Source organism: Oncorhynchus gorbuscha, linkage group LG16, assembly GCF_021184085.1.
Source record: "Oncorhynchus gorbuscha isolate QuinsamMale2020 ecotype Even-year linkage group LG16, OgorEven_v1.0, whole genome shotgun sequence".
NCBI lineage: Eukaryota > Metazoa > Chordata > Actinopteri > Salmoniformes > Salmonidae > Oncorhynchus > Oncorhynchus gorbuscha.
In genome coordinates, this window is record NC_060188.1 from 75,092,847 (window position 1) to 75,103,738 (window position 10,892).

The following is a 10,892-nucleotide window of genomic DNA, read 5'->3' on the forward strand; positions in this document are numbered from 1 at the left end:
AAGGTTGACGACTTCCGCTCCTCATTCACTCAGTCAATTAAGTCCACTGGTCTCACTCACACAGAACTACCCTATGCCTTGACTTCTTTCTCCCCTCTCTATCTAGTGAGGTCCTGCCACCTGACAAACTGCCTTACCGACCCCATTCCCTCCTCCCTTCTCCAGAACATCTCTGGAGACCTTCTCCCATTCCTCACTTCCCTCATCAACTCATCCCTGACCACTGTCTGTGTCCCCTCTGTCTTCAAAATGGTCAGAGTCACTCCCCTCCTCAAGAAACCAACACTTGACTTCTCTGACGTCAAAAACTACAGACCAGTATCCATTCTTTATTTTCATTCCAAAACACTTTTGTGTGCTGTCCCTGACCAACTCTCTAGCTATCTCTCTCACCATGATCTTCTTGAGCCTGACCAGTTTGGCTTCAAGACGGGTTACCCAACCAAGACTGCTCTTTTCTGTGTCACGGGGGCTCTCCGCATTGCCAAATCTGACTCTCTCTCCTCTGTTCTCATCCTCCTAGATCGAGCCGCTGCCTTCGAAACCGTGAACCATCAGATCCTCCTTTCACCCTCTCAGGGCTGGGCATCTCAGGCTCTGCACACTGTTGGATTGCATCCTACCCTGCAGGCCGCTCCTACCAGATGACGTGGAGAGGATCTGTGTATGCACCACGTACAATCACTACTGGTGTCCCCCAGGGCTCGGCTCTAGGCCCTCTCCTCTTCTCTCTATACACCAAGTCACTCGGCTCTGTCATATCCTCACATGGTCTCTCCTATCATTGCTATGCGAATGACACTCAACTACTTTTCTCCTTCTGCCCTTCTGACACCCAGGTGGCGGCACACATCTATATGTGCCTGGCAGATATCTCAGCTTGGATGTTGACCCACCACCTCAAGCTCAACCTCAACAAGATGGAGCTGCTCTACCTCCCGGGGAAGGCCTACCCGCTCCAAGACCACTAATTCACAGTTAGTAACTCCATGGTGTCCCCATCCCAGAGTGCAAAGAACCTTGGCGTGACCCTGGACAACACCCTGTTCAGCTCTGCAAACATCAAAGCAGTGACTAACTCCTGAAAATGCATGCTATACAATATCCGAAGAGTACAACACTAACTAACAGAGGAAGCAACGCAAGTCCTAATCCAGGCAATTGTCATCTCTCTTCTGGACTTCTACAACTCGCTGTTGGCTGGGCTCCCCGCTTGTGTCATCAAACCCCTGCAACTTATCCAGAACGCTACAGCCTGCCTGGTGTTCAACCTTCCCTAGTTCTCTCATATATCAAATCAAATTTCATTTGTCACATGCGCCGAATACAACTTATTGTGAAATGCTTACTTTCAAGCCCTTAACCAACAATTCAGTTCAAGAAATACAGTTAAGAAAATATTTACTAATTGAACTAAAGTAAAAAATAAAATAAAAAGTAACACAATAAAATAACAATAACGAGGCTATGTACAGGGGGTACCGGTACCGAGTGAATGTGCAGGGGTACAGGTTAGTCAACTTAATTTGTACACGTAGGTAGGGGTAACGTGACTATGCATAGATAATAAACAGCAAGTATCAGTGTAAAAACAAAGCATCTGCTTCCTCTGATCACTTCTGTATTGAGCGAGTCACTGGTACTTCCTGCTTTAGTTTTTGCTTGTCAGCAGGAATCAGGAGGATAAAATTATGGTCAGATTTTACAAATGGAGGGCGAGGAAGTGATTTGTATGCGTTTCTGGGTGTGGAGTAAAGGTGGTCTAGAGTTTCCTCTGGTGGCACATGTGACATGCTGGTAGAAAGGAGGTAAAACGGATTTAAGTTTGCCTAGATTAAAGTTCCCAGCCACTAGGAGTGCCGCTTCTGGATGAGCATTTTCGTGTTTGCTTATGGCCTTATCCAGCTCGTTAAGTGTGGTCTTAGTGCCAGCATTGGTTTGTGGTGGTAAATAGATGGCTAAGAATAATATAGATGAGAACTCTCTTGGTAGATAGTGTGGTCTACAGTGTATCATGAGGTTCGAGCAATACCACAAGACTTCTTTATTATTAGACATTGCGCACCAGCTGTTACTGACAAATAGACACACACCCCCGCCCCTTGTTTTACCAGACGTAGCTGCTCTATCCTGCTGATGCATGCAGTCAGCTCTTTATTTTCCGTTGCGTCGCCATGATTCGGTAAACTTAAGATATAACAGTTTTTAATGTCCCATCGGTAGGATATTCTTGATCATCGATCATCCAGTTTTTTCCCCCAATGATTGCATGTTGGCCAATAGAACGGATGGTAGTGGTGGTTTACCCACGCGCCTACGAATTCCCATAAGGTACCCCAACTTTTCTTTACGCAAATGACAGGGATTTGGGCCTGGTCTCGGGAAAGCAGTATATCCATCGAGGCGGACTTATTAAAGAAAAAATCTTGGTCCAGTTCGAGGTGAGTAATCGCTGTTCTGATGTCCAGAAGCTATTTTCGGTCACAAGAGACAGTAGCAGCAACATTATGTACAATTTAAGTTACAAACAAAAAATAAAAAAATACCACAGTTGGTTAGGAGCGCGTAAAACTTCCAGTCGAAGCTTGCATCCACTACAAGACCATGGTACTTGCCTACGGACCAGCAAGAAGAACTGCCTACCTTCAGGCTATGCTCAAACCCTACACCCCAACCTAAGCCCTCCATTTTGCCACCTCTGGTATCTTTACCTCTACGGGAGGGCAGCTCCCGCTCAGCCCAGGCCAAGCTCTTCTCTGTCCTGGCATCCCAATCGGTGAACCAGCTTCCCCCTGCATCCTTTTCTCTCTTTTTTTTGGCCTCTCTGTCTTTTTCTCTCTCAAGCACAGTGGAGAGGGACAATGATATGTGGGCATAATAAAGGCCATATGGCAATTATGAAATACTGAATGAGTAATAAAGCCAATCACGTCTCCAATATCATTTTGAGATGTAATCTATTTAACTAAAAAAGCAACAAATTGTGTTTGATAACCAGACAGACCAGAGAGACGTGCTGCGCATCAACACTTTGATCACAGCTGAGAGAGAAAGAGAGAGAGAGAGAGAGAGAGAGAGATATATCCTTGAATGCATTTCATGCCAATAATGGGAGACATAAAGCATTTAATTTTGATTTGGAGGTAGGTAGGGTTGACACCTACACACCTACATCTCTGGGAATCCTAATTGGGAATCCCCCTTTGCCCTCAGAACAGCCTCAATTCGTTGGGGAATGGACTCAACAAGGTATTGAAAGCATTTCACAGGGACGCTGGCCCATGTTGACTCCAATGTTTTCCACAGTTGGGTCAAGTTGGCTGGATGTCCTTTGGGGGGTGGACTCTTCTTGATACACACAGGAAACTGCTGAGCGTGAAAAACCCAGCAGCGTTTCAGTTCTTGAGACAAACTGGTGTGCCTGGCACCTACTACCATACCCCGTTCAAAGGCAGTTAAATCTTATGTCTTGACATTCACCCTCTGAATGGAACACAAACACATTCCATGAGTCAATTGTCTCAAGGCTAAAAAATCATTCTTTAACCTGTCTCCTCCTCTTCATCGACAATGATTGAAGTGGATTTAACAAGTGACATCAATAAGGGATCATAGCTTTCACCTGGTCTGGGTGTTGAAGAACTCTTAACCTCGGGCTAGTGAAATTGAACTCAGCTTTCCAAAAAATGTGATTAACCACAGTAAATTCATGATTTAACAAGGGGGAGAGGGGGCAATTACTTTGTCACATACGGTTCGGATAGCTTTTTCCCCTTAATTACATTTACATTACATTTAAGTCATTTAGCAGACGCTCTTATCCAGAGCGACTTACAAATTGGTGCATTCACCTTATGACATCCAGTGGAACAGCCACTTTACAATAGTGCATCTAAATCTTTTAAGGGGGGTGAGAAGGATTACTTTATCCTATCCTAGGTATTCCTTAAAGAGGTGGGGTTTCAGGTGTCTCCGGAAGATGGTGATTGACTCCGTTGTCCTGGCGTCGTGAGGGAGTTTGTTCCACCATTGGGGGGCCAGAGCAGCGAACAGTTTTGACTGGGCTGAGCGGGAACTGTACTTCCTCAGTGGTAGGGAGGCGAGCAGGCCAGAGGTGGATGAACGCAGTGCCCTTGTTTGGGTGTAGGGCCTGATCAGAGCCTGGAGGTACTGAGGTGCCGTTCCCCTCACAGCTCCGTAGGCAAGCACCATGGTCTTGTAGCGGATGCGAGCTTCAACTGGAAGCCAGTGGAGAGAGCGGAGGAGCGGGGTGATGTGAGAGAACTTGGGAAGGTTGAACACCAGACGGGCTGCGGCGTTCTGGGTGAGTTGTAGGGGTTTAATGGCACAGGCAGGGAGCCCAGCCAACAGCGAGTTGCAGTAATCCAGACAGGAGATGACAAGTGCCTGGATTAGGACCTGCGCCGCTTCCTGTGTGAGGCAGGGTCGTACTCTGCGGATGTTGTAGAGCATGAACCTACAGGAACGGGCCACCGCCTTGATGTTAGTTGAGAACGACAGGGTGTTGTCCAGGATCACGCCAAGGTTCTTAGCGCTCTGGGAGGAGGACACAATGGAGTTGTCAACCGTGATGGCGAGATCATGGAACGGGCAGTCCTTCCCCGGGAGTAAGAGCAGCTCCGTCTTGCCGAGGTTCAGCTTGAGGTGGTGATCCGTCATCCACACTGATATGTCTGCCAGACATGCGGAGATGCGATTCGCCACCTGGTCATCAGAAGGGGGAAAGGAGAAGATTCATTGTGTGTCGTCTGCATAGCAATGATAGGAGAGACCATGTGAGGTTATAATAATATAATAATATAATATGCCATTTAGCAGACGCTTTTATCCAAAGCGACTTACAGTCATGTGTGCATACATTCTACGTATGGGTGGTCCCGGGAATCGAACCCACTACCCTTGCGTTACAAGCGCCATGCTCTACCAACTGAGCTACAGAAGGACCCAAGTGACTTGGTGTATAGCGAGAATAGGAGAGGGCCTAGAACAGAGCCCTGGGGGACACCAGTGGTGAGAGCGCGTGGTGAGGAGACAGATTCTCGCCACGCCACCTGGTAGGAGCGACCTGTCAGGTAGGATGCAATCCAAGCGTGGGCCGCGCCGGAGATGCCCAACTCGGAGAGGGTGGAGAGGAGGATCTGATGGTTCACAGTATCGAAGGCAGCCGATAGGTCTAGAAGGATGAGAGCAGAGGAGAGAGAGTTAGCTTTAGCAGTGCGGAGCGCCTCTGTGATACAGAGAAGAGCAGTCTCAGTTGAATGACTAGTCTTGAAACCTGACTGATTTGGATCAAGAAGGTCATTCTGAGAGAGATAGCGGGAGAGCTGGCCAAAGACGGCACGTTCAAGAGTTTTGGAGAGAAAAGAAAGAAGGGATACTGGTCTGTAGTTGTTGACATCGGAGGGATCGAGTGTAGGTTTTTTCAGAAGGGGTGCATCTCTCGCTCTCTTGAAGACGGAATTGACGTAGCCAGCGGTCAGGGATGAGTTGATGAGCGAGGTGAGGTAAGGGAGAAGGTCTCCGGAAATGGTCTGGAGAAGAGTGGATGGGATAGGGTCAAGCGGGCAGGTTGTTGGGCGGCCGGCCGTCACAAGACGCGAGATTTCATCTGGAGAGAGAGGGGAGAAAGAGGTCAGAGCACAGGGTAGGGCAGTGTGAGCAGAACCAGCGGTGTCGTTTGACTTAGCAAACGAGGATCGGATGTCGTCGCCCTTCTTTTCAAAATGGTTGACGAAGTCATCTGCAGAGAGGGGGGAGGGGGGGGAGGGGGAGGGGGATTCAGGAGGGAGGAGAAGGTGGCAAAGAGCTTCCTAGGGTTAGAGGCAGATGCTTGGAATTTAGAGTGGTAGAAAGTGGCTTTAGCAGCAGAGACAGAGGAGGAAAATGTAGAGAGGAGGGAGTGAAAGGATGCCAGGTCCGCAGGGAGGCGAGTTTTCCTCCATTTCTGCTCGGCTGCCCGGAGCCCTGATAATAAATAAAATGATCACTTAACTGCATTTTGTGTTTACTTGGATTGTCTTTCTGTAATATGGAAATTTGTTTGATGATCTGAAACATTTAAGCGTGACAAATGTGCAAAAAAAAAAATAAGAATTGTGCAAATACTTTTTCACAGCACTGTATTTAGAACTCTCACACCCCAACCATTCCACCAGTCATATATATATATGCCATTTAGCAGACGCTTTTATCCAAAGCGACTTACAGTCATGTGTGCATACATTCTACGTATGGGTGGTCCCGGGGATCGAACCCACTACCCTGGCGTTACAAACGCCATGCTCTACCAACTGAGCTACAGAAGGTCATCTGATAGTATAAAATCAATTATGAGATAAATATACAGAAATAATCAATTGTCATACACATTCTAACATCCTTCACATAGAGGACATTGTTACATTCACTCACAACTGGCCGCTGTCCCAACTGCATTGGATAGATAAACACATATACAATGCAATTTACGTTGCATTTAGCAGTCCAACAGCACAAAGAACTAATAAATGTTTGAACACATTCTTTTTGGCCATGGGCATTCTGAAGCGCTGGCCAGAAGGAAGCCTCTCTAAGTGAAGGTGTAGAAGGTGGGAGGGGTCGCCAATGACAGTTAGTGCTTTCTTTTTGGTTGCCTTGTAGAACAGCCTGCTCAAATATGCCTGTGGCTGACGAATTACTTTGCTGGTATGTGTTTACTATTCTGGTAAGTTTGTTTTACTGAACAATACATCACATAGTCTCATAAATACTAACAAATTATAGAGCTGCATTTCTGGATGTATTGGTCCGTTGGATAAGAGTTAAGAAAGTTCAAATACATTTTATTTGTCATATTCACCAAATACAACAAGTGTAGTCTTTACCGTGAAATGCTTACTTAGGATCCTTACCCAAAAATGCAGATTTAAAAATGTGCTAAATAAAATTTGGAAATAGTAACACAAGAAAATAACAATACCGAGGCTATATACAAGGAGTACCAGTACAGAGTCAATGTGCAGGGGTACGAGGTAGTTTATGTAATTGAGGTAATATGTACATGTTAACACTTTCAATTGTATGTCAACTCTCCATAAGAAAATAGGCAGACACACTATATATACAAAGGTATGTGGACACCCCTTCAAATTAGTTGATTCGGCAATATCAGCCACACCCGTTCAGCCACACCCAGGTGTATCAAATCGAGCACACAGCCATGCAATCTCAGTAGACAAACACTGGCAGTAGAATGACCTTTCTGAAAAGCTTAGTGACTTTCAACGTGGCACCGTCATAGGATGCCACCTTTCCAACAACTCAGATCGTCAAATTTCTGTCCTGGTAGAGCTGCCCAGTGCCACTGTAAGTGCTGCTATTGTGAAGCGGAAATGTCTAGGAGCAACAACAGCTCAACCACGAAGTGGTAGGCAGCACAAGCTCACAGAATGGGACCGCTGAAGCGAGTAGCAAGTAAAAATAATCTGTCCTCGGTTCCAACACTCAGGAGGAATAATGGTCTGGGCTGTTTTTCATGGTTCGGGCTAGGCCCCTTAGTTCCAGTGACGGGAAATCTTAACACTATAGCAATAGCTATAACAATGACATGCTAAACTACTCTGTGCTTCCAACTTTTTGGCATGCACTTTCCTGTTGCAGCATTGCAATTACACTTTTTATTTGAACATTTATTTAACTAGGCAAGTCAGTTAAGAACAAATTCTTATTTACAGTGACGGTCTACTCAGGCCAAACCCGGACAAAGCTGGGCCAATTGTGCGGACTTCCAATCACAGCCAAATGTGATTCAGCCTGGATTCAAACCAGGGAATGTATGTATGCCTCTTGCACTGAGAGGCAGTGCCTTAAACTGCTGCGCCACTCGGGAGCCCTCATGCACAAAGCGAGGTCCATACAGAAATGGTTTGTCAAGATCGATGTGGAAGAACTTGACTGGCCTGCACAGAGCCCTGATCTCAAGCAGGTCCCAGCAGCAATGTCCCAAGATCAAGCAGAAAGCCTTCCCAGAACAGTGGAGGCTGTTACAGCAGCAAAGGGGGGACCAACTCCATATTAATGCAAATGATTTTGGAATGAGATGTTTGACGATCAAGTGTCCACATACTTTTTGTCATGTAGTGTATGTTGGCTGGTGCCGAGGGGTACTTCCATGCATAAAGCAGTATGCAGCATTTGCCTAATGTTGCTGTCACCCTGTCTCTGAGTTGGAGGAAGGAGTAGAGGTATGGGGAAATGGGGGCAAGTGGAAAATGCCTCTCTCTCAATCCATAAACACTGGAGATTTGATCTGGTCACACAGACAGCAAAATGAACAGGCACACTTGAAATCCATGCTGTGGCAATGACAATATAAAATTAGAGTGTACTTCTCAAAGAACAAGGAGATGCCAGCTGGAAATATAATTAGGCCTACCTTTCACACAACACAAAGTGTGGCAGCTTAACAGTACAGATCCATTAGTTACATATGTTTAAACAGTCAAGTTAGCCGTCTCTTTTAGTATGATTCAATTATCAATCTACGTTGTTATATGACATGAAAACAGATGCAGAGAGTATGTTCTTCTAATGGACATAGGCAGAGATGCTTTGGGTGATAAGATGTGTTGATTTTTGAAGTAATGAATGCATTTACAAATTGAGCCCCTGGTTACATGGGGTGGATAGCATTCACCACAGTGATCAGGCTGCTCTTATTATCTAATCCACTGGTTCATGATTCAGAGAGGAACCACTACCAGTTTTCTCAGAACAGAACCATTGGAATAGCTTTCCTTCTTTCTTTTACAGAGCTATCCACACAGTGTTCTTGGAAACCATTCAAACTGTGTTTGTTTGTGAACTGGGTTGCTTTTTTAATCCCTGATGGTTCTCAGAACAACCATATCTTACGGCAAAAAAAGAGCTTCTGGATATCAGGACAGCGATCACTCACCTCGGATTAGACTAAGATTTTTTCTACATCAAGACATTCTTCAAACACCCCACAGAGCGACATCCTCTTTATTTGCAAGAGGAAGCGACACAGGTACAGAGGACAAAGAGCCAGATGCCTGGTCAGGACCCGGAGAAGGCGAGTGGGAAAGTTGCCATTACCGTCAATCCTACTCACCAACGTGCATTCTAGTAACCGGAAGGTTGCAAGTTCAAATCCCAGAGCTGACCAGGTACAAATCTGTCGTTCTGCCCCTGAACAGGCAGTTAACCCACTTTTCCTAGGCTGTCATTGAAAATAAGAATTTGTTCTTAACTGACTTGCCTAGTTAAATAAAGGTTAAAAAAAATTCATTGGACAATAAATTAGACGAGGTTCGATCACGAATATCCTACCAACGGGACATCAAAAACTGTAATATCCAATGTTTCACGGAATCGTGGCTGGATGACAACATGGATATTCAGCTAGCGGGACATACACTGCACCGGCAAGATTGAACAGCACACTCCGGTAAGACGAGGGGGGGAGGTCTGTGCATATTTGTAAACAACAGCTGGTGCACGAAATCTAAGGAAGTCTATAGATTTTGCTCGCCTGAAGTAGAGAACATTGTGATAAACTGCAGGCCACAACACTTGCCAAGAGAGTTTTCAGCTATACTTTTCGTAGCTGTTTATTTACCACCACAGACAGATGCTGGCACTAAGACTGCACTCAGTCAGCTGTATAAGGAAATAAGCAAACAGGAAACCACTCACCCAGAGGCAGCGCTCCTAGTGGCCGGAGACTTTAATGCAGGGAAACTTAAATCAGTTCTACCAAATTTCTATCAACGTGTTAAATGTGTAACCAGAGGGGGAACAATTCTAGATCACCGGCACTTCACACACAGAGGCGCGTACAAAGCTCTCCCTCGCTCTCCATTTGGTTAATCCGACCAAAACTATATCCTCCTGATTCCTGCTTACAAGCAAAAATTAAAGCAGAAAGCACCTGTGACTATAAAAAAAACGATCAGATGAAGCAGATGCTAAACTACAGGACTGTTTTGCTATCACAGACTGGAACATGTTCCGGGATTCTTCCGATGGTATTGAGGAGTACACCAAATCAGTCACTTTATCAATAAGTGCATCGAGGACATCATCCCCACAGTGACTGTACGTACATACCCCAACCAGAGGCCATGGATTACAGGCAACATTCGCAATGAGCTGAAGCGTAGAGCTGACGCTTTCAAGGTGCGGAACTTTAACCCGGAAGCTTAAAAGAAATCCTGCTATGCCCTGAAACAAACCATCAAAGAGGCAAAGCGTCAATACAGGGCTAAGATTGAATCATACTACACCGGCTCTGACACTCGTATTATGTGGCAGGGCTTGCAAACTATTACAGACTACAAAGGGAAGCACAGCCGCGAGCTGCCCAGTGACACGAGCCTACCAGACGAGCAAAATCACTTATATGCTCGCTTCGAGGGAAGCAACACTGAGGCATACATGAGAGCATCAGCTGTTTTGGATGACTGTGTGATCACACTCTCCGTAGCAAACGTGAGTAAGACCTTTAAACAGGTCAACATACACAAGGCTGCGGGGCCAGACGAATTACCAGGACGTGTGCTCCGGGCATGTGTTGAACAACTGGCAGGTGTCTTCACAGACATTTTCAACATGTCCCTGATTGAGTCTGTAATACCAACATCTTTCAAACAGACCACCATAGTCCCTGTGCCCAAGAACACAGTGACAACCGCCCAAACAGATCCACAGATGATGCAATCTCTATTGCACTCCACACTGCCCTTTCCCACCTGGACAAAAGGAACACTTATGTGAGAATGCTATTCATTGACTAAAGCTCAGCATTCAACACCATAGTACCCCCATAAAGCTCATCACTAAGCTAAGGATCCTGGGACTAAACACCTCCC